The 19,835-nt window shown below is 38.2% G+C and overlaps 12 non-coding genes across 12 annotated transcripts; all 12 read right to left on the minus strand.

Moving 5' to 3' along the window:
- Positions 1 to 1,101: 1,101 nt before the first annotated feature.
- TRNAM-CAU (transfer RNA methionine (anticodon CAU)) lies at positions 1,102 to 1,174 on the minus strand. Its single transcript has one exon. It is a non-coding gene; the product is annotated as a tRNA-Met (tRNA).
- A 947-nt stretch (positions 1,175 to 2,121) lies between these two features.
- On the minus strand, positions 2,122 to 2,194 carry TRNAT-CGU (transfer RNA threonine (anticodon CGU)). The gene has a single exon. It is a non-coding gene; the product is annotated as a tRNA-Thr (tRNA).
- A 436-nt stretch (positions 2,195 to 2,630) lies between these two features.
- Positions 2,631 to 2,704, minus strand: TRNAT-AGU (transfer RNA threonine (anticodon AGU)). Its single transcript has one exon. It is a non-coding gene; the product is annotated as a tRNA-Thr (tRNA).
- A 944-nt stretch (positions 2,705 to 3,648) lies between these two features.
- On the minus strand, positions 3,649 to 3,722 carry TRNAT-AGU (transfer RNA threonine (anticodon AGU)). The gene has a single exon. It is a non-coding gene; the product is annotated as a tRNA-Thr (tRNA).
- Positions 3,723 to 4,157: 435 nt separating this feature from the next.
- Positions 4,158 to 4,230, minus strand: TRNAT-CGU (transfer RNA threonine (anticodon CGU)). The gene has a single exon. It is a non-coding gene; the product is annotated as a tRNA-Thr (tRNA).
- Positions 4,231 to 4,667: 437 nt separating this feature from the next.
- On the minus strand, positions 4,668 to 4,741 carry TRNAT-AGU (transfer RNA threonine (anticodon AGU)). Its single transcript has one exon. It is a non-coding gene; the product is annotated as a tRNA-Thr (tRNA).
- A 948-nt stretch (positions 4,742 to 5,689) lies between these two features.
- Positions 5,690 to 5,763, minus strand: TRNAT-AGU (transfer RNA threonine (anticodon AGU)). Its single transcript has one exon. It is a non-coding gene; the product is annotated as a tRNA-Thr (tRNA).
- Positions 5,764 to 6,708: 945 nt separating this feature from the next.
- Positions 6,709 to 6,782, minus strand: TRNAT-GGU (transfer RNA threonine (anticodon GGU)). The gene has a single exon. It is a non-coding gene; the product is annotated as a tRNA-Thr (tRNA).
- Positions 6,783 to 7,725: 943 nt separating this feature from the next.
- On the minus strand, positions 7,726 to 7,799 carry TRNAT-AGU (transfer RNA threonine (anticodon AGU)). Its single transcript has one exon. It is a non-coding gene; the product is annotated as a tRNA-Thr (tRNA).
- Positions 7,800 to 14,463: 6,664 nt separating this feature from the next.
- On the minus strand, positions 14,464 to 14,537 carry TRNAT-AGU (transfer RNA threonine (anticodon AGU)). Its single transcript has one exon. It is a non-coding gene; the product is annotated as a tRNA-Thr (tRNA).
- A 943-nt stretch (positions 14,538 to 15,480) lies between these two features.
- TRNAT-AGU (transfer RNA threonine (anticodon AGU)) lies at positions 15,481 to 15,554 on the minus strand. Its single transcript has one exon. It is a non-coding gene; the product is annotated as a tRNA-Thr (tRNA).
- A 1,966-nt stretch (positions 15,555 to 17,520) lies between these two features.
- On the minus strand, positions 17,521 to 17,594 carry TRNAT-AGU (transfer RNA threonine (anticodon AGU)). Its single transcript has one exon. It is a non-coding gene; the product is annotated as a tRNA-Thr (tRNA).
- Positions 17,595 to 19,835: the final 2,241 nt, after the last annotated feature.

A 19,835-nucleotide genomic window follows, 5' to 3' on the forward strand; every position in this document is an offset into this window, starting at 1 on the left:
ACAAGAGGGAGATTCGCCTTTGTGGCATCTCGCGACTGCCGCAACTGCTGCATTAGTAACTTGGCCTCTTCGGCCGTGTCCTCAGGTGCCGTAGCACACCCTGTTTTCCTGCCGAGCCATGCGGCCAACTGGGCGGCTAATTCTGGAGGCATGTCCTCCTCGTTGGCGGGCGTAACAACAACCGGAATCGATTGACCCGCGTCCGGGATTGGTACCGGGGCCTCGACTGGGATGACCGGGCTTGCCGGGGGTACCTCGGGAACCGGGACCTCGTCCCCTGCCGCCCTATTCCTGACCCGTTTACCCCTACCCACGGGGACAACTCCTGGCAATGCCGGGCCTATTACCTTCTTCGGTTTACCCGTATTGTTCATCGCAGCCATCTGCTTCTTCATGCTCGCCATATCTCTTATCAGCATGTGAAGCATCTGGTCAGTCCCGGACTTCTTTCCTGCCTTCTTGCCAGGCATTGTTATCGAATATTCGATCCAAGTTGATCAACACGGTCCTGGATCCTTAGCCTCGAAGTCGCTGAAAGAGAAACACAAGAATTACAAGTTCTCAAAATTGCTCCTTGTTCCGTCGAGGGCTCACGTGCAACGAGTGGGTGCAGCTTCCAAGCACAGGAACAAGAGGGTGCTTCTTCGGATTCCCGCTCTCTTTATTCCTCTTCGGGAGGGCGTGAACCCTCTGCTGGTACGCCTACTGGGCGTGGCCATCGGTGTAGGTGTCTAGGACAACCCCTCTTGGGCGGGAAAAAGGCGCGCCCCCGCTACGCTGCTTCGGGCATACCAGCCGTGACACGCCCCCTGCCCAAAATGGCTTACCGGGAGGATCCGGGCCCCCAACCATACGTTCAGGGGGACCGAGTGGTCGCACCTTTCCAATAATAGAGTGATCATTCACCTCTATCTTGTTCTTTGTCATTTTCTTTTCCCTATTTCAGTCAATGCATTCCTACAAAAATGTTCACAATACCAAGCATTTTATTTAATTTTTAAGATAAGTTATTCTTTAGTTCATAGAACCAGATGTTTATACTTAAGTTGTATTCAACACTTGTTTGATGAAAATTATTCGGAAAGCATGGAGAAAAGAGTTAAATGCTGCTGAGATTTGAACTCAGGATTTCCTGTTTATGAGACAGGAGCTTTAACCACTAAGCCACAGCACCAACGTTAATAGTAAGAAATGCATAAATAATTCATTGTTGATGATGAAAATGTGTTTCCTGCTATAAATTCTTCTTTATATGTATTGTAATCTTAAACACGAAAACATACTCAATCACTACGCAAGTATTAATATGTTTTAATAAACAGGTACTCTTATAAAACCCAATTTCATTTCTTGAATTCTTTACAATTTTTTTTCATGAAGGTAATAATATTGCTCCAATCTAGGTAGACATTTCATCTACGTCTTTCTCATAGATATGTATTTTTTTTCATTTTGCATTAACAGTATTCATTCTATAATCTTGAAAATACTTGGGTTTTTATAAGGTTAAAGATGATCTGTTCAACAGTAAGATGAATCAGACTTTTATATTTTAATTGTATCGGAATAAGACCTAATGAAAATGATTTGTTATATAACAATGAGAAAAGCAAGGCGCTGCTGAGAGTTGTACTCAGGATCTCCTTTTTACTAAACAGGTGCTTTAACCAGCTAAGCCACAGCACCCACTTGATTCTTAATTTTGAAACACTTTTCTTTATGGTGTTCAAGAGAATATTGCTTTTTCACTTTCATATTCTTTTCTAAGTTCACACACTTCTCTACTCATAAACTTAAGATGAATGAAGACTCTTCACTTATTCAAAAACACCTCTCTAATTTGAAGTTTACCCTATTCATATCATTTTAAAATATACCTTGCTGAAGAATGGATTAGTTGAATTCAACAATAGAGTGATCATTCACCTCTATCTTGTTCTTTGTCATTTTCTTTTCCCTATTTCAATCAATGCATTCCTACAAAAATCTTCACAATACCAAGTATTTTATTTAATTTTTAAGATAACTTATTCTAAAGTTCATAGAACCAGATGTTTATACTTAAATTGTATTCAACACTTGTTTGATGAAAAATATTGGGAAAGCATAGAGAAAACAGTTAAATGCTGCTGAGATTTGAACTCAGGATTTCCTGTTTACGAGACAGGAGCTTTAACCACTAAGCCACAGCACCAACGGTAATAGTAAAAAATGTATAATTAATTTATTGTTGATGATGAAAATGTGTTTTCTGCTAAAAATTCTTCTTTATGTGTATTGTAATCTTAAACACGAAAAGATACTCAATCACTACGCAAGGATTAATATGTTTTAATAAACAGGTACTCTTATAAAACCCAATTTCATTTCTTGAATTCTTTACAATTTTTTTTCAGGAAGGTAATAATATTGCTACAATCTAGGTAGACATTTCGTCTACGTCTTTACCATAGATATGTATTTTTTTCATTTTGCAATAACAGTATTCATTCTATAATCTTGAAAATACTTGGGTTTTTATAAGGTTGAAGATGATCTGTTCAACAGTAAGATGAATTAGACTTTTATATTTTAATTGTATCGGAATAAGACCTAATGAAAGTGATTTGTTATATAACATGAGAAAAGCAAGGCACTGCTGAGAGTTGAACTCAGGATCTCCTGTTTACTAGACAGGCGCTTTAACCAGCTAAGCCACAGCACCCACTTGATTCTTAAATTTGAAACACTTTTCTTTATGGTGTTCAAGAGAATATTTCTTTTTCACTTTCATATTCTTTTCTAAGTTCACACACTTCTCTACTCAAACACTTAAGGTGAATGAAGACTCGTCACTTATTCAAAAACACCTCTCTAATTTGAAGTTTACCCTATTCATATCATTTTAAAATATACCTTGCTGAAGAATGGATTAGTTGAATTCAACAATAGAGTGATCATTCACCTCTATCTTGTTCTTTGTCATTTTCTTTTCCCTATTTCAGTGAATGCATTCCTACAAAAATCTTCACAATACCAAGAATTTTATTTAATTTTTAAGATAACTTATTCTAAAGTTCATAGAACGAGATGTTTATTCTTAAATTGTATTCAACATTTGTTTGATGAAAATTATTTGGAAAGCATGGAGGAAACAGTTAGGTGCTGCGGAGATTTGAACTCAGAATTCCCTGTTTACGAGACAGGCGCTTTAACCACTAAGCCACAGCACCAACGTTAATAGTAAGAAATGCATACATAATTTATTGTTGATGATGAAAATGTGTTTCCTGCTATAAATTATTCTTTATATGTATTGTAATCTTAAACACGAAAAGATACTCAATCACTACGCAAGTATTAATATGTTTTAATAAACAGGTACTCTTATAAAACCCAATTTCATTTCTTGAATTCTTTACAATATTTTTTCATGAAGGTATTAATATTGCTCAAATCTAGGTAGACATTTCATCAACGTCTTTCTCATAGATATGTAGTTTTTTTCATTTTGCAATAACAGTATTCATTCTATAATCTTGAAAATTCTTGGGTTTTTATAAAGTTTAAGATGATCTTTTCAACAGTAAGATGAATCAGACTTATATTTTAATTGTATCGGAATAAGACCTAATGAAAATGATTTGTTATATAACAATGAGAAAAGCAAGGCGCTGCTGAGAGTTGAACTCAGGATCTCCTGTTTACTAGACAGGCGCTTTAACCAGCTAAGCCACAGCACCCACTTGATTCTTAATTTTGAAACACTTTTCTTTATGGTGTTCAAGAGAATATTGCTTTTTCACTTTCATATTCTTTTCTAAGTTCACACACTTCTCTACTCAAACACTTAAGATGAATGAAGACTCTTCACTTATTCAAAAACACCTCTCTAATTTGAAGTTTACCCTATTCATATCATTTTAAAATATACCTTGCTGAAGAATGGATTAGTTGAATTCAACAATAGAGTGATCATTCACCTCTATCTTGTTCTTTGTCATTTTCTTTTCCCTATTTCAGTCAATGCATTCCTACAAAAATCTTCACAATACCAAGCATTTTATTTAATTTTTAAGATAACTTATTCTAAAGTTCATAGAACCAGATGTTTATTCTTAAATTGTATTCAACACTTGTTTGATGAAAATTATTCGGAAAGCATGGAGAAAACAGTTAGGTGCTGCTGAGATTTGAACTCAGGATTTCCTGTTTACGAGACAGGAGCTTTAACCACTAAGCCACAGCACCAACGGTAATAGTAAATAATGTATAAATAATTTATTGTTGATGATGAAAATGTGTTTTCTGCTATAAATTCTTCTTTATATGTATTGTAATCTTAAATACGAAAAGATACTCAATCACTACGCAAGGATTAATATGTTTTAATAAACAGGTACTCTTATAAAACCCAATTTCATTTCTTGAATTCTTTACAATTTTTTTTCAGGAAGGTAATAATATTGCTCCAATCTAGGTAGACATTTCATCTACGTCTTTCTCATAGATATCTATTTTTTTCATTTTGCAATAACAGTATTCATTCTATAATCTTGAAATTACTTGGGGTTTTATAAGGTTAAAGATGATCTGTTCAACAGTAAGATGAATCAGACTTTTATATTTTAATTGTATCGGAATAAGACCTAATGAAAATGATTAGTTATATAACAATGAGAAAAGCAAGGCACTGCTGAGAGTTGAACTCAGGATCTCCTGTTTACTAGACAGTCGCTTTAACCAGCTAAGCCACAGCACCCACTTGATTCTTAAATTTGAAACACTTTTCTTTATGGTGTTCAAGAGAATATTTCTTTTTCACTTTCATATTCTTTTCTAAGTTCACACACTTCTCTACTCAAACACTTAAGGTGAATGAAGACTCGTCACTTATTCAAAAACACCTCTCTAATTTGAAGTTTACCCTATTCATATCATTTTAAAATATACCTTGCTGAAGAATGGATTAGTTGAATTCAACAATAGAGTGATAATTCACCTCTATCTTGTTCTTTGTCATTTTCTTTTCCCTATTTCAGTGAATGCATTCCTACAAAAATCTTCACAATACCAAGCATTTTATTTAATTTTTAAGATAACTTATTCTAAAGTTCATAGAACTAGATGTTTCTTCTTAAATTGTATTCAACAATTGTTTGATGAAAATTATTTCGAAAGAATGGAGAAAACAGTTAGGTGCTGCTGAGATTTGAACTCAGGATTTCCTATTTACGAGACAGGCGCTTTAACCACTAAGCCACAGCACTTACTTTATTATTAAGAAATGCATACATAATTTATTGTTGATGATGAAAATGTGTTTCCTGCTATAAATTATTCTTTATATGTATTGTTAATCTTAAATACGAAAAGATACTCAATCACTACGCAAGTATTAATATGTTTTAATAAACAGGTACTCTTATAAAACCCAATTTCATTTCTTGAATTCTTTTAAAAAAAACAAATCATGAAGGTATTAATATTGCTCAAATCTAGGTAGAAATTTCATCTACGTCTTTCTGATAGATATGTATTTTTTTCATTTTGCAATAACAGTATTCATTCTATAATCTTGAAAATACTTGTGTTTTTATAAGGTTTAAGATGATCTGTTCAACAGTAAGATGAATCAAACTTTTATATTTTAATTGTATCGGAATAAGACCTAATGAAAATGATTTGTTATATAACAATGAGAAAAGCAAGGCGCTGCTGAGAGTTGAACTCAGGATCTCCTGTTTACTAGACAGGCGCTTTAACCAGCTAAGCCACAGCACCCACTTGATTCTTAATTTTGAAACACTTTTCTTTATGGTGTTCAAGAGAATATTGCTTTTTCACTTTCATATTCTTTTCTAAGTTCACACACTTCTCTACTCAAACACTTAAGATGAATGAAGACTCTTCACTTATTCAAAAACACCTCTCTAATTTGAAGTTTACCCTATTCATATCATTTTAAAATATACCTTGCTGAAGAATGGATTAGTTGAATTCAACAATAGAGTGATCATTCACCTCTATCTTGTTCTTTGTCATTTTCTTTTCCCTATTTCAGTCAATGCATTCCTACAAAAATCTTCACAATACCAAGCATTTTATTTAATTTTTAAGATAACTTATTCTAAAGTTCATAGAACCAGATGTTTATTCTTAAATTGTATTCAACACTTGTTTGATGAAAATTATTCGGAAAGCATGGAGAAAACAGTTAGGTGCTGCTGAGATTTGAACTCAGGATTTCCTGTTTAAGAGACAGGAGCTTTAACCACTAAGCCAAAGCACCAACTGTAATAGTAAATAATGTATAAATAATTTATTGTTGATGATGAAAATGTGTTTTCTGCTATAAATTCTTCTTTATATGTATTGTAATCTTAAATACGAAAAGATACTCAATCACTACGCAAGGATTAATATGTTTTAATAAACAGGTACTCTTATAAAACCCAATTTCATTTCTTGAATTCTTTACAATTTTTTTTCAGGAAGGTAATAATATTGCTCCAATCTAGGTAGACATTTCATCTACGTCTTTCTCATAGATATCTATTTTTTTCATTTTGCAATAACAGTATTCATTCTATAATCTTGAAATTACTTGGTTTTTTATAAGGTTAAAGATGATCTGTTCAACATTAAGATGAATCAGACTTTTATATTTTAATTGTATCGGAATAAGACCTAATGAAAATGATTAGTTATATAACAATGAGAAAAGCAAGGCACTGCTGAGAGTTGAACTCAGGATCTCCTGTTTACCAGACAGGCGCTTTAACCAGCTAAGCCACAGCACCCACTTGATTCTTAAATTTGAAACACTTTTCTTTATGGTGTTCAAGAGAATATTTCTTTTTCACTTTCATATTCTTTTCTAAGTTCACACACTTCTCTACTCAAACACTTAAGGTGAATGAAGACTCGTCACTTATTCAAAAACACCTCTCTAATTTGAAGTTTACCCTATTCATATCATTTTAAAATATACCTTGCTGAAGAATGGATTAGTTGAATTCAACAATAGAGTGATCATTCACCTCTATCTTGTTCTTTGTCATTTTCTTTTCCCTATTTCAGTCAATGCATTCCTACCAAAATCTTCACAATACCAAGCATTTTATTTAATTTTTAAGATAATTTATTCTAAAGTTCATAGAACCAGATGTTTATTCTTAAATTGTATTCAACACTTGTTTGATGAAAATTATTCGGAAAGCATGGAGAAATCCGTTAGGTACTGCTGGAATTTGAACTCAGGATTTCCTGTTTACGAGACAGGCGCTTAACCACTAAGCCACAGCACCAACGTTAATAGTAAAAAATGCATAAATAATTTATTGTTGATGATGAAAATGTGTTTCTGCTATAAATTCTTCTTTATATGTATTGTAATCTTAAGCACGAAAAGATACTCAATCACTACGCAAGGATTAATATGTTTTAATAAACAGGTACTCCTATTAAACCCAATTTCATTTCTTGAATTCTTTACAAATTTTTTTCATGAAGGTAATAATATTGCTCCAATCTAGGTAGACATTTCATCTACGTCTTTCTCATAGATATGTATTTTTTTCATTTTGCAATAACAGTATTCATTCTATAATCTTGAAAATACTTGGATTTTTATAAGGTTAAAGATGATCTGTTCAACAGTAAGATGAATCAGACTTTTATTTTTTAATTGTATCGGAATAAGACCTAATGAAAATGATTTGTTATATAACAATGAGAAAAGCAAGGCACTGCTGAGAGTTGAACTCAGGATCTCCTGTTTACTAGACAGGCGCTTTAACCAGCTAAGCCACAGCACCCACTTGATTCTTAAATTTGAAACACTTTTCTTTATGGTGTTCAAGAGAATATTGCTTTTTCACTTTCATATTCTTTTCTAAGTTCACACACTTCTCTACTCAAACACTTAAGATGAATGAATACTCTTCACTTATTCAAAAACACCTCTCTAATTTGAAGTTTACCCTATTCATATCATTTTAAAATATACCTTGCTGAAGAATGGATTAGTTGAATTCATATGGCTGGGATGCCTGTCACCCCCTCCCAACACAATCCCCAAGGATGGGAAGACGGACGCATTTCTGAACTTTTGGAAGGCGGGAGGGAGTTACCCTCCCGGCCGTATTTATTAAAAATATGAAACAAAATTAAACATTAAAAAAAAAAGTTTCATATCATGTACAATTTTCATTTATTACATTTCGATGAAGACATGTTTATTGGCTAACCTTAACAAATCTCTAGTACAAAGGTTTTCCTAGCCGAGTCTAACATTCTGCAAATGCATACTTTGTAAATTAAAATTGTACATCCTAGCATTACGGGCCAACGGCAAGGTCGCAACCGGTGTCAGATCCCTACTAACAAAACTCTCGCCCTCACGGTGTGAGTGGCGGCTGCGCGAAGGACTGTACCCTCTGTGCCAACTCCAATTTCCCTTGTCTTGTTGGGGGCCCCCCATTTTAACTCAACGCCATCTTAAAGGACGTCCGAGGACCCGTGTGAGGTGTCTGTAAGAAGGCAGAGTGGACTCCCCCTCCCACCCCACACTGTCTATCACATCCGTCGCGGATATCCGGGCCCCGGGAAATTCGTAGGAGGGGCATATAGCCGCCTCCTCCCCTGGAAGGGGCCTATGGCCATCTTCCCCTAGGCGACCCATACTTAGTGGGTGCCGCCTCCCCGTGGGAGGGGCCAATGGCCGCCTCCCCCCGGGCGCTCCCCTCCATAGTGGGTGGCGCCCCCCTCTAGGGACCTTGAAATTACTGCTCACCGATCATGACCTTACCGCCACAGGCCGGATAGTTGACCGGCTATCCGGCCCCCCCACAAACTCCTCCTAAAGGTCATGCTTTCTCAAACCCCTTAGCCATTCTATGAAGTCTCCTATGAGTAAGACATTCCCCTCCCGGGACAAATGGACCCCATCATCGAGATACATGTGATCCCCCCGAATACATCCATGCGGAATACTGTGCAACTGCGCCGAGCGAAACAACCTACCAAGTTTGTTGTTGACTTTTTTCACTGAATGGTTCAGTGCTGACACCGAGAGGCCCCCCCGCCACACCTTCCTGGGAATCATGTGGGACCATGCTATCGTGCACCCCGGAATCCTTCTCGCCAGCCAGCTAACAGTCGATAAAACTCGCTTGAGTAGTACTCGCCGACCGAGTGTCACCATGTCATTGCCCCCCAGGTGTACTATGATTACAGATGGCGGTGACCTCTGCCGCCCTAAGAGTTCCTCGACAAAAGATTGAAACTGGTCAATACAGAGCCCGCCCCTTCCGTGGAAGGTCACTCTGTACCCGTATTCCCCAGCTGCGTGAGTCACGTCACCTGCTTTGAATACGTCCCCGGCCCGCCTCACGTATGAGTGGCCCACGACCCACACCACTCTCTCCTCAGCCGGTGATCTCTGACCGCTGGTCCCCTGGTGCCGGGTCGACTGCAAATTCCGCCCGCATAACATGCTCGCGAAACTGTAAATCAAACAGAAGACAAGAAGCGTGAGTGCATGTAACTTGACTTCACAACATGTGCAATCGCACATACCTTTTAAAACAATTCGAGGACCATCGTCCCAGTTGTTTCACCTCTTCAACACTCTGACCCCTGGCTGTAGCCTCAGTAGCAGCCCCTATCCTAAAGGAATGGGTCCCAAAATCGCCCGGGTCCAAGCCCGCCGCTGCGATTGCCATTGTCAGCACCCTCTGAAACTGAAACCTCGTCAGTGGGGTAGCATCAATGTGTCTCAGCAGGCTTCCCCCCCATGTATCCGCCCTTCGCACCAAATATTCCTCCACGCACTTTACCGGGCACATTGGGGACCCTCACATGCGCTGGACAACAATACTGTCTCCCATAGCCCTCTGGTCAGTCTTGGACTTGGCTATTGTGACTACCATTGAATCACCCCTAATCAGGATGTGATCCCGACACAGACCTCCCTCCACATCTTTCTTATTCTTTGTGACCAGTTCTCTCACCCGCATAGCCCCATGGAACGCTAATGCGAAAGCGGCCCGGAACAGAACTGCTTCGAAATGGGAGGAACATGTCGTGGGAAGTATCGACATAAGCAGGGACAACCTTTCTAACCCAATCGGGCGCCTCTCGTCTACTGTACGACCTTCCAGGCGTTGCCAACGACGAAGGGCTTTCTTTACCAAAAAGGACGATGTCGGGTCCTTAATACCATGCGCCTGCGCCATGAATGAAATGGCGGCCCGGTGCCTATTGGCCGTTGCTACTGATCGGCCTTCCCTGTGTAACGCTACCAGAAACTTTAGGAAGCAATCCTCCTGACCCCATTTGTCCTCCCCTGCCGGACCCAAAAATGCACAATAGGAACGAAACGCTCCTTCGTATGCCTTCCTTGTCCTGGGGGCTAAGCTTGCTGCCACGAGGTCTTGTAATCCGGGGCACCGAGTAGCCAGAGTGCTTCGGGAAATGGTGCCACCGCTAGGTCCGCGGAAGGTAGATAACCCCTGAAAGCCTGCATGTGTGAACGAGAGAGTGCATCAGCAGCCTGATTCAGTACACCCGGCACATGGTTCGCCCTGAATTGCACGTTTAGTCTCATGCAAAGTAGTACAATTTCCTTCAGTAATCTCAATATCCACTTGCAGCGTGCTGCCTGATTATTTATACATTCAACAACAGTCATATTGTTGGACCAAAACACCACAGAGCGATCTCTGAACTCATCCGGCCATGCCATCAGAGCCACAAAAATGGGGAATAACTCGAGGAACGCAATGTTACCTGTGAGACCGCTGGTGTGCCACCACGTCGGCCATGTTTGCACCGACCATCGATTACCAAAGATTGCGCCAAATCCCACGCTCCCCCCCGAGTCGGTCCACAAACCCAGCTCGTCTGAAGACGCTGGCGGCTTGTTCCACACCACTCGACCGTTGAAATCCGCCAGGAATGCCAACCATATGCGCATGTCCTGGCGAACCTCTGCAGACAGTCTCGTGCGGTGGTGTCCTTCCTTGAGACCAACCATAGCTTGTGCGATAGAGCGGGAAAAGGGGCGGGCCATTGGTATCACTCTTAGGGCAAAGTTAAGCTGACCCACTGCTTGTTGTAACTGATGGAGGCTAACTTTCTCCTTGCTAGGGCACAGTTCCAGGGAAGCCCTGAATTTTGCTACTTTCCCTACTGGCAAACGGAAACATCCCTCCACAGAATCGAGCTCAATTCCCAGAAACTCGAGTGAAGTAGATGGTCCAACCGTCTTACCTGGTGCCAATGGCACTCCGAATCCCTTCATGAAGGTGCAAAATCCCTGTAACGCCTGCGCACATTTTGTGTCGCCGGCTGCCCCCAAGAACAAAAAATCATCCAAGTAATGCATAACATGGCTATGGCCAGTGGCCTCGGTGAATGCCCATTCTAAAAAACAACTGAATTTCTCAAAATAAGCACAAGAGATGGAGCAGCCCATTGGCATACATCTATCCATGTAGTAACGTCCCTGGAACACAAAGCCTAACAGACGCTGATCCCGTGGGTGTACCAGGAGCAACCGGAACGCCGACTCGATATCTGACTTCGCCATCAGCGCTCCGGGCCCCAGGCGATTCAACCTGGTGACGGCATCATCAAAGGATGCGTACCGCACCAAACAAACTCCCGGGTCAATCGCATCGTTCACCGAGAGACCCCTTGGAGCTGACAAGTTATGGATCAGCCTAAATTCCCCCGGGTCCTTCTTGGGAACCACTCCTAACGGGGAACAGATGAAATTAGTTACTGGCGGGTGCCTATATGGGCCAGCAACCCGGCCAAGGGCAACTTCTTTTGCAATCTTCCTCTCCACCACCGCTGGATTATGCTGAGCCGACAGTTGGTTTCTACAAAGTGGTTCCCCACGAAAATCCCCCGCCGGGATGCGGAGACCATATAAGAAGCCATTCCTCAACACCCCAGCGGAGACATGATCAGGGTATTCATTTAGCCAGGGGATCATTGCCATGATATCATTGGGGGTAGGTAGCGGTACACAATGGTCACCCTCAGTCTTGCTTGGCCCCTCCTCTACCCCCCGTCCCACTATTCCTGGATCTGCACGAACTCTCGGGGTGCGAGGAATTCCCGCAACCTGCACACGCATGTCTGAACTTACACATCCCTTGTGGCCTGGTGCAATTGCCCCTGTTAACATTCCAACAGACCCCTCTCTTACCCCCATTCCCACCAGTCCTTGCTTGGTGGTCGCCACCGGGGCCCGCTCGAAAGGGCACCGCGGGCTGTTGGCGGGAAGGCCCCGACCCATTTCCGCCTAGCGAGGACGACTTCGTCGCGCCCGGCAGGAGCTGCTTCTGCCAAGAAATCGAGTCGAGACAATCCCACGTCAGAGATGAATCGTACTCCTTGGCCTTACGGAACTTCATATCGTAACCCATCCACTCATTGCCCTCATACGTTTCATAACAATCCATTATTCGTGCCTGATAACAGGATAATTCGGGCAAAACCTCGGGCTTACGTTCCCCAATAATTGCAGTAAACATCGCAAAGGCCTTGGCCCAATTTGTGATTGTCTCATCAACCCTGAATCCCGCCATTTTTGCTCGCCATACACTCGGGTACCACAAATCCTTCTGCGTCTTAGCATACTCCATCTCGCGATGGTCAGTCAGCAGAGAAAACATATTCACATACTTATCAGCCCATATCAATTCTTTCGTGGCCAACGGAATATGTTGGACCACCCTCTCCCTCCTTGAGGGCAAAGACCCCTCCCCCGCCATTGGCAATGCCTGCTTACCCAGCTCAATTGTCCTTCCCGCTGTTTTTCCGACACCAGCTGCCGGTCCTTCCAAGGTCACCTGTGGGGGGACAAGAGGGAGATTTGCCTTTGCGGCATCTCGCGACTGCGGCAACTGCTGCATTAGTAACTTGGCCTCTTCGGCCGTGTCCTCAGGTGCCGTAGCACCTCCTGTTTTCCTGCCGAGCCATGCGGCCAACTGGGTGGCTAATTCTGGAGGCATGTCCTCCTCGTTGGCGGGCGTAACAACAACCGGAATCGGTTGACCCGCATCCGGGATTGGTACCGGGGCCTCAACTGGGATGACCGGGCTTGCCGGGGGTACCTCGGGAACCGGGACCTCGTCCCCTGCCGCCCTATTCCTGACCCGTTTACCCCTACCCGCGGGTACAACTCCCGGCAATGCCGGGCCTATTACCTTCTTCGGTTTACCCGTATTGTTCATCGCAGCCATCTGCTTCTTCATGCTCGCCATATCTCTTATCAGCATGCGAAGCATCTGGTCAGTCCCGGACTTCTTTCCTGCCTTCTTGCCAGGCATTGTTATCGAACATTCGATCCAAGTTGATCAACATGGTCCTGGATCCTTAGCCTCGAAGTCGCTGAAAGAGAAACACAAGAATTACAAGTTCTCAAAATTGCTCCTTGTTCCGTCGAGGGCTCACGTGCAACGAGTGGGTGCAGCTTCCAAGCACAGGAACAAGAGGGTGCTTCTTCAGATTCCCGCTCTCTTATTCCTCTTCGGGAGGGCGTGAGCCCTCTGCTGGTACGCCTACTGGGCGTGGCCATCGTTGTAGGTGTCTAGGACAACCCCTCTTGGGCGGGAAAAAGGCGCGCCCCGGCTACGCCGCTTCAGGCATACCAGCCGTGACACGCCCCCGCCCAAAATGGCTTCCCGGGAGGATCCGGGCCCCCAACCATACGTTCAGGGGGACCGAGTGGTCGCACCTTTCCAAAAATAGAGTGATCATTCACCTCTATCTTGTTCTTTGTCATTTTCTTTTCCCTATTTCAGTCAATGCATTCCTACAAAAATCTTCACAATACCAAGCATTTTATTTAATTTTTAAGATAACTTATTCTAAAGTTCATAGAACCAGATGTTTATTCTTAAATTGTATTCAACACTTGTTTGATGAATATTATTCGGAAAGCATGGAGAAAAGAGTTATATGCTGCTGAGATTTGAATTCAGGATTTCCTTTTTACGAGACAGGAGCTTTAACCACTAAGCCACAGCACCAACGTTAATAGTAAGAAATGCATAAATAATTCATTGTTGATGATGAAAATGTGTTTCCTGCTATAAATTCTTCTTTATATGTATTGTACTCTTAAACACGAAAACATACTCAATCACTACGCAAGTATTAATATGTTTTAATAAACAGGTACTCTTATAAAACCCAATTTCATTTCTTGAATTCTTTACAATTTTTTTTCATGAAGGTAATAATATTGCTCCAATCTAGGTAGACATTTCATCTACGTCTTTCTCATAGATATGTATTTTTTCATTTTGCAATAACAGTATTCATTCTATAATCTTGAAAATACTTGGGTTTTATAAGGTTAAAGATGATCTTTTCAACAGTAAGATGAATCAGACTTATATTTTAATTGTATCGGAATAAGACCTAATGAAAATGATTTGTTATATAACAATGAGAAAAGCAAGGCGCTGCTGAGAGTTGAACTCAGGATCTCCTGTTTACTAGACAGGCGCTTTAACCAGCTAAGCCACAGCACCCACTTGATTCTTAATTTTGAAACACTTTTCTTTATGGTGTTCAAGAGAATATTGCTTTTTCACTTTCATATTCTTTTCTAAGTTCACACACTTCTCTACTCAAACACTTAAGATGAATGAAGACTCTTCACTTATTCAAAAACACCTCTCTAATTTGAAGTTTACCCTATTCATATCATTTTAAAATATACCTTGCTGAAGAATGGATTAGTTGAATTCAACAATAGAGTGATCATTCACCTCTATCTTGTTCTTTGTCATTTTCTTTTCCCTATTTCAGTCAATGCATTCCTACAAAAATCTTCACAATACCAAGCATTTTATTTAATTTTTAAGATAACTTATTCTAAAGTTCATAGAACCAGATGTTTATTCTTAAATTGTATTCAACACTTGTTTGATGAAAATTATTCGGAAAGCATGGAGAAAACAGTTAGGTGTTGCTGAGATTTGAACTCAGGATTTTCTGTTTACGAGACAGGAGCTTTAACCACTAAGCCACAGCACCAACGGTAATAGTAAAAAATGTATAAATAATTTATTGTTGATGATGAAAATGTGTTTTCTGCTATAAATTCTTCTTTATATGTATTGTAATCTTAAACACGAAAAGATACTCAATCACTACGCAAGGATTAATATGTTTTAATAAACAGGTACTCTTATAAAACCCCATTTCATTTCTTGAATTCTTTACAATTTTTTTTCAGGAAGGTAATAATATTGCTCCAATCTAGGTAGACATTTCATCTACGTCTTTCTCATAGATATGTATTTTTTTCATTTTGCAATAACAGTATTCATTCTATAATCTTGAAATTACTTGGGTTTTTATAAGGTTAAAGATGATCTGTTCAACAGTAAGATGAATCAGACTTATATTTTAATTGTATCGGAATAAGACCTAATGAAAATGATTTGTTATATAACAATGAGAAAAGCAAGGCGCTGCTGAGAGTTGAACTCAGGATCTCCTGTTTACTAGACAGGCGCTTTAACCAGCTAAGCCACAGCACCCACTTGATTCTTAAATGTGAAACACTTTTCTTTATGGTGTTCAAGAGAATATTTCTTTTTCACTTTCATATTCTTTTCTAAGTTCACACACTTCTCTACTCAAACACTTAAGGTGAATGAAGACTCGTCACTTATTCAAAAACACCTCTCTAATTTGAAGTTTAAACTATTCATATCATTTTAAAATATACCTTGCTGAAGAATGGATTAGTTGAATTCAACAATAGAGTGATCATTCACCTCTATCTTGTTCTTTGTCATTTTCTTTTCACTATTTCAGTGAATGCATTCCTACAAAAATCTTCACAATACCAAGCATTTTATTTAATTTTTAAGATAACTTATTCTAAAGTTCATAGAACTAGATGTTTATTCTTAAATTGTTTTCAACATTTGTTTGATGAAAATTATTTGGAAAGCATGGAGAAAACAGTTAGGTGCTGCTGATATTTGAACTCAGGATTTCCTGTTTACGAGACACGCGCTTTAACCACTAAGCCACAGCACCAACTTTAATAGTAAGAAATGCTTACATAATTTATTGTTGATGATGAAAATGTGTTTCCTGCTATAAATTATTCTTTATATGTATTGTTAATCCTAAATACGAAAAGATACTCAATCACTACGCAAGTATTATTATGTTTTAATAAACAGGTACTCTTATAAAACCCAATTTCATTTCTTGAATTCTTTAAAAAAAACAAATCATGAAGGTATTAATATTGCTCAAATCTAGGTAGAAATTTCATCTACGTCTTTCTGATAGATATGTATTTTTTTCATTTAGCAATAACAGTATTCATTCTATAAACTTGAAAATACTTGTGTTTTTATAAGGTTTAAGACGATCTGTTCAACAGTAAGATGAATCAGACTTTTATATTTTAATTGTATCGGAATAAGACCTAATGAAAATGATTTGGTATATAACAATGAGAAAAGCAAGGCGCTGCTGAGATTTGAACTCAGGATCTCCTTTTTACTAAACAGGTGCTATAACCAGCTAAGCCACTGCACCCACTTTATTCTTTATTTTGAAACACTTTTCTTTATGGTGTTCAAGAGAATATTGCTTTTTCACTTTCATATTCTTTTCTAAGTTCACACACTTCTCTACTCAAACACTTAAGATGAATGAAGACTCGTCACTTATTCAAAAACACCTCTCTAATTTGAAGTTTACCCTATTCATATCATTTTAAAATATACCTTGCTGAAGAATGGATTAGTTGAATTCAACAATAGAGTGATCATTCACCTCTATCTTGTTCTTTGTCATTTTCTTTTCCTTATTTCAGTCAATGCATTCCTACAAAAATCTTCACAATACAAAGCATTTTATTTAATTTTTAAGATATCTTATTCTAAAGTTCATAGAACCATATGTTTATTCTTAAATTGTATTCAACACTTGTTTGATCAAAATTATTCGGAAAGCATGGAGAAAACAGTTAGGTGCTGCTGAGATTTGAACTCATGATTTTCTGTTTACGAGACAGGCGCTTTAACCACTAAGCCACAGCACCCACGTTAATAGAAAAAAAGGAATAAATAATTCATTGTTGATGATGAAAATGTGTTTTCTGCTATAAATTCTTCTTCATATGTATTGTAATCTTAAACACGAAAAGATACTCAATCACTACGCAAGGATTAATATGTTTTAATAAACAGGTACTCTTATAAAACCCAATTTCATTTCTTGAATTCTTTACAAATTTTTTTTATGAAGGTAATAATATTGCTCCAATCTAGGTAGAAATTTCATCTACGTCTTTCTCATAGATATGTATTTTTTTCATTTTGCAATAACAGTATTCATTCTATAATCTTGAAAATACCTGGGTTTTTATAAGGTTAAAGATGATCTGCTCAACACTAAGATGAATCAGACTTTTATATTTTATTTGTATCGGAATAAGACCTAATGAAAATGATTTGTTATATAACAATGAGAAAAGCAAGGCACTGCTGAGAGTTGAACTCAGGATCTCCTGTTTACTAGACAGGCGCTTTAACCAGCTAAGCCACAGCACCCACTTGATTCTTAAAGTTGAAACACTTTTCTTTATGTTGTTCAAGAGAATATTGCTTTTTCACTTTCATATTCTTTTCTAAGTTCACACACTTCTCTACTCAAACACTTAAGATGAATGACGACTCTTCACTTATTCAAAAACACCTCTCTAATTAGAAGTTTACCCTATTCATATCATTTTAAAATATACCTTGCTGAAGAATGGATTAGTTGAATTCAACAATAGAGTGATCATTCACCTCTATCTTGTTCTTTGTCATTTTCTTTTCCCTATTTCAGTCAATGCATTCCTACAAAAATCTTCACCATACCAAGCATTTTATTAAATTTTTAAGATAACTTATTGTAAAGTTCATAGAACCAGATGTTTATTCTTAAATTGTATTCAACACTTGTTTGATGAAAATTATTCGGAAAGCATGGAGAAAAAAATTACGTGTTGCTGAGTTTTGAACTCAGGATTTCTTGTTTACAAGACAGGCGCTTTAACCACTAAGCCACAGCACCAACATTAATAGTAAGAAATAAATAAACAATTTATTGTTGATCATGAAAATGTGGTTCCTGCTATGAGTTCTTCTTTATATGTATTGTAATCTTAAACACGAAAAGATACTCAATCACTACGCAAGTATTAATATGTTTTAATAAACAGGTACTCTTATAAAACCCAATTTCATTTCTTGAATTCTTTACAATTTTGTTTCATGAAGGTATTAATATTGCTCAAATCTAGGTAGAAATTTCATCTACGTCTTTCTCATAGATGTAGTTTTTTTCATTTTGCAATAACAGTGTTCATTCTATAATCTTGCAAATACTTGGGTTTTTATAAGGTTTAAGATGATCTTTTTAACAGTAAGATGAATCAGACTTTTATATTTTAATTGTATTGGAATAAGACCTAATGAAAATGATTTGTTATATAACCATGGGAAAAGCAAGGCGCTGCTGGGAGTTGAACTGAGGATCTCCTGTTTACTAGACAGGCACCTTAACCAGCTAAGCCACAGCACGCACTTGATTCTTTATTTGGAAACACTTTTCTTTATGGTGTTCAAGAGAATATTGCTTTTTCACTTTCATATTCTTTTCTAAGTTCACACACTGCTCTACTCAAACACTTAAGATGAATGAAGACTCTTCACTTATTCGAAAACACCTCTCTAATTTGAAGTTTACCCTATTCATATCATTTTAAAATATACCTTGCTGAAGAATGGATTAGTTGAATTCAACAATAGAGTGATCATTCACCTCTATCTTGTTCTTTGTCATTTTCTTTTCCCTATTTCAGTCAATGCATTCCTACAAAAATCTTCACAATACCAAGCATTTTATTTAATTTTTAAGATAACTTATTCTAAAGTTCATAGAACGAGATGTTTATTCTTAAATTGTATTCAACACTTGTTTGATGAAAATAATTCGGAAAGCATGGAGAAAAAAGTTAGATGTTGCTGAGTTTTGAACTCGGGATTTCTTGTTTACGAGACAGGCGCTTTAACCACTAAGCCACAGCACCAACGTTAATCGTAAGAAATGCATAAATAATTTATTGTTGATCATGAAAATGTGTTTCCTGCTATGAATTCTTCTTTATATGTATTGTAATCTTAAACACGAAAAGATACTCAATCACTACGCAAGTATTAATATGTTTTAATAAACAGGTACTCTTATAAAACCCAATTTCATTTCTTGAATTCTTTACAATTTTGTTTCATGAAGGTATTAATATTGCTCAAATCTATGTAGAAACTTCATCTACGTCTTTCTCATAGATATGTAGTTTTTCTTCATTTTGCAATAACAGTATTCATTCTATAATCTTGCAAATACTTGGGTTTTTATACGGTTTAAGATGATCTGTTCAACAGTAATATGAATCAGACTTTTATATTTTAATTGTATCGGAATAAGACCTAATGAAAATGATTTGTTATATAACAATGAGAAAAGCAAGGCGCTGCTGAGAGTTCAACTCAGGATCTCCTTTTTACTAAACAGGCACTATAAACGGCTAAGCCACAGCACCCACTTGATTCTTAATTTTGAAACACTTTTCTTTATGGTGTTCAAGAGAATATTGCTTTTCCACTTTCATATTCTTTCTTAAATTCACACACTTCTCTACTCAAGCACTTTAGATGAATGAAGACTCTTCACTTATTCAAAAATACTTCTCTAATTTGAAGTTTACCCTATTCATATCATTTTAAAATATACCTTGCTGATGA

The sequence above is a fragment of the Lissotriton vulgaris genome, chromosome 12, assembly GCF_964263255.1.
Source record: "Lissotriton vulgaris chromosome 12, aLisVul1.2, whole genome shotgun sequence".
In the NCBI taxonomy this organism is placed as follows: Eukaryota; Metazoa; Chordata; class Amphibia; order Caudata; family Salamandridae; genus Lissotriton; species Lissotriton vulgaris.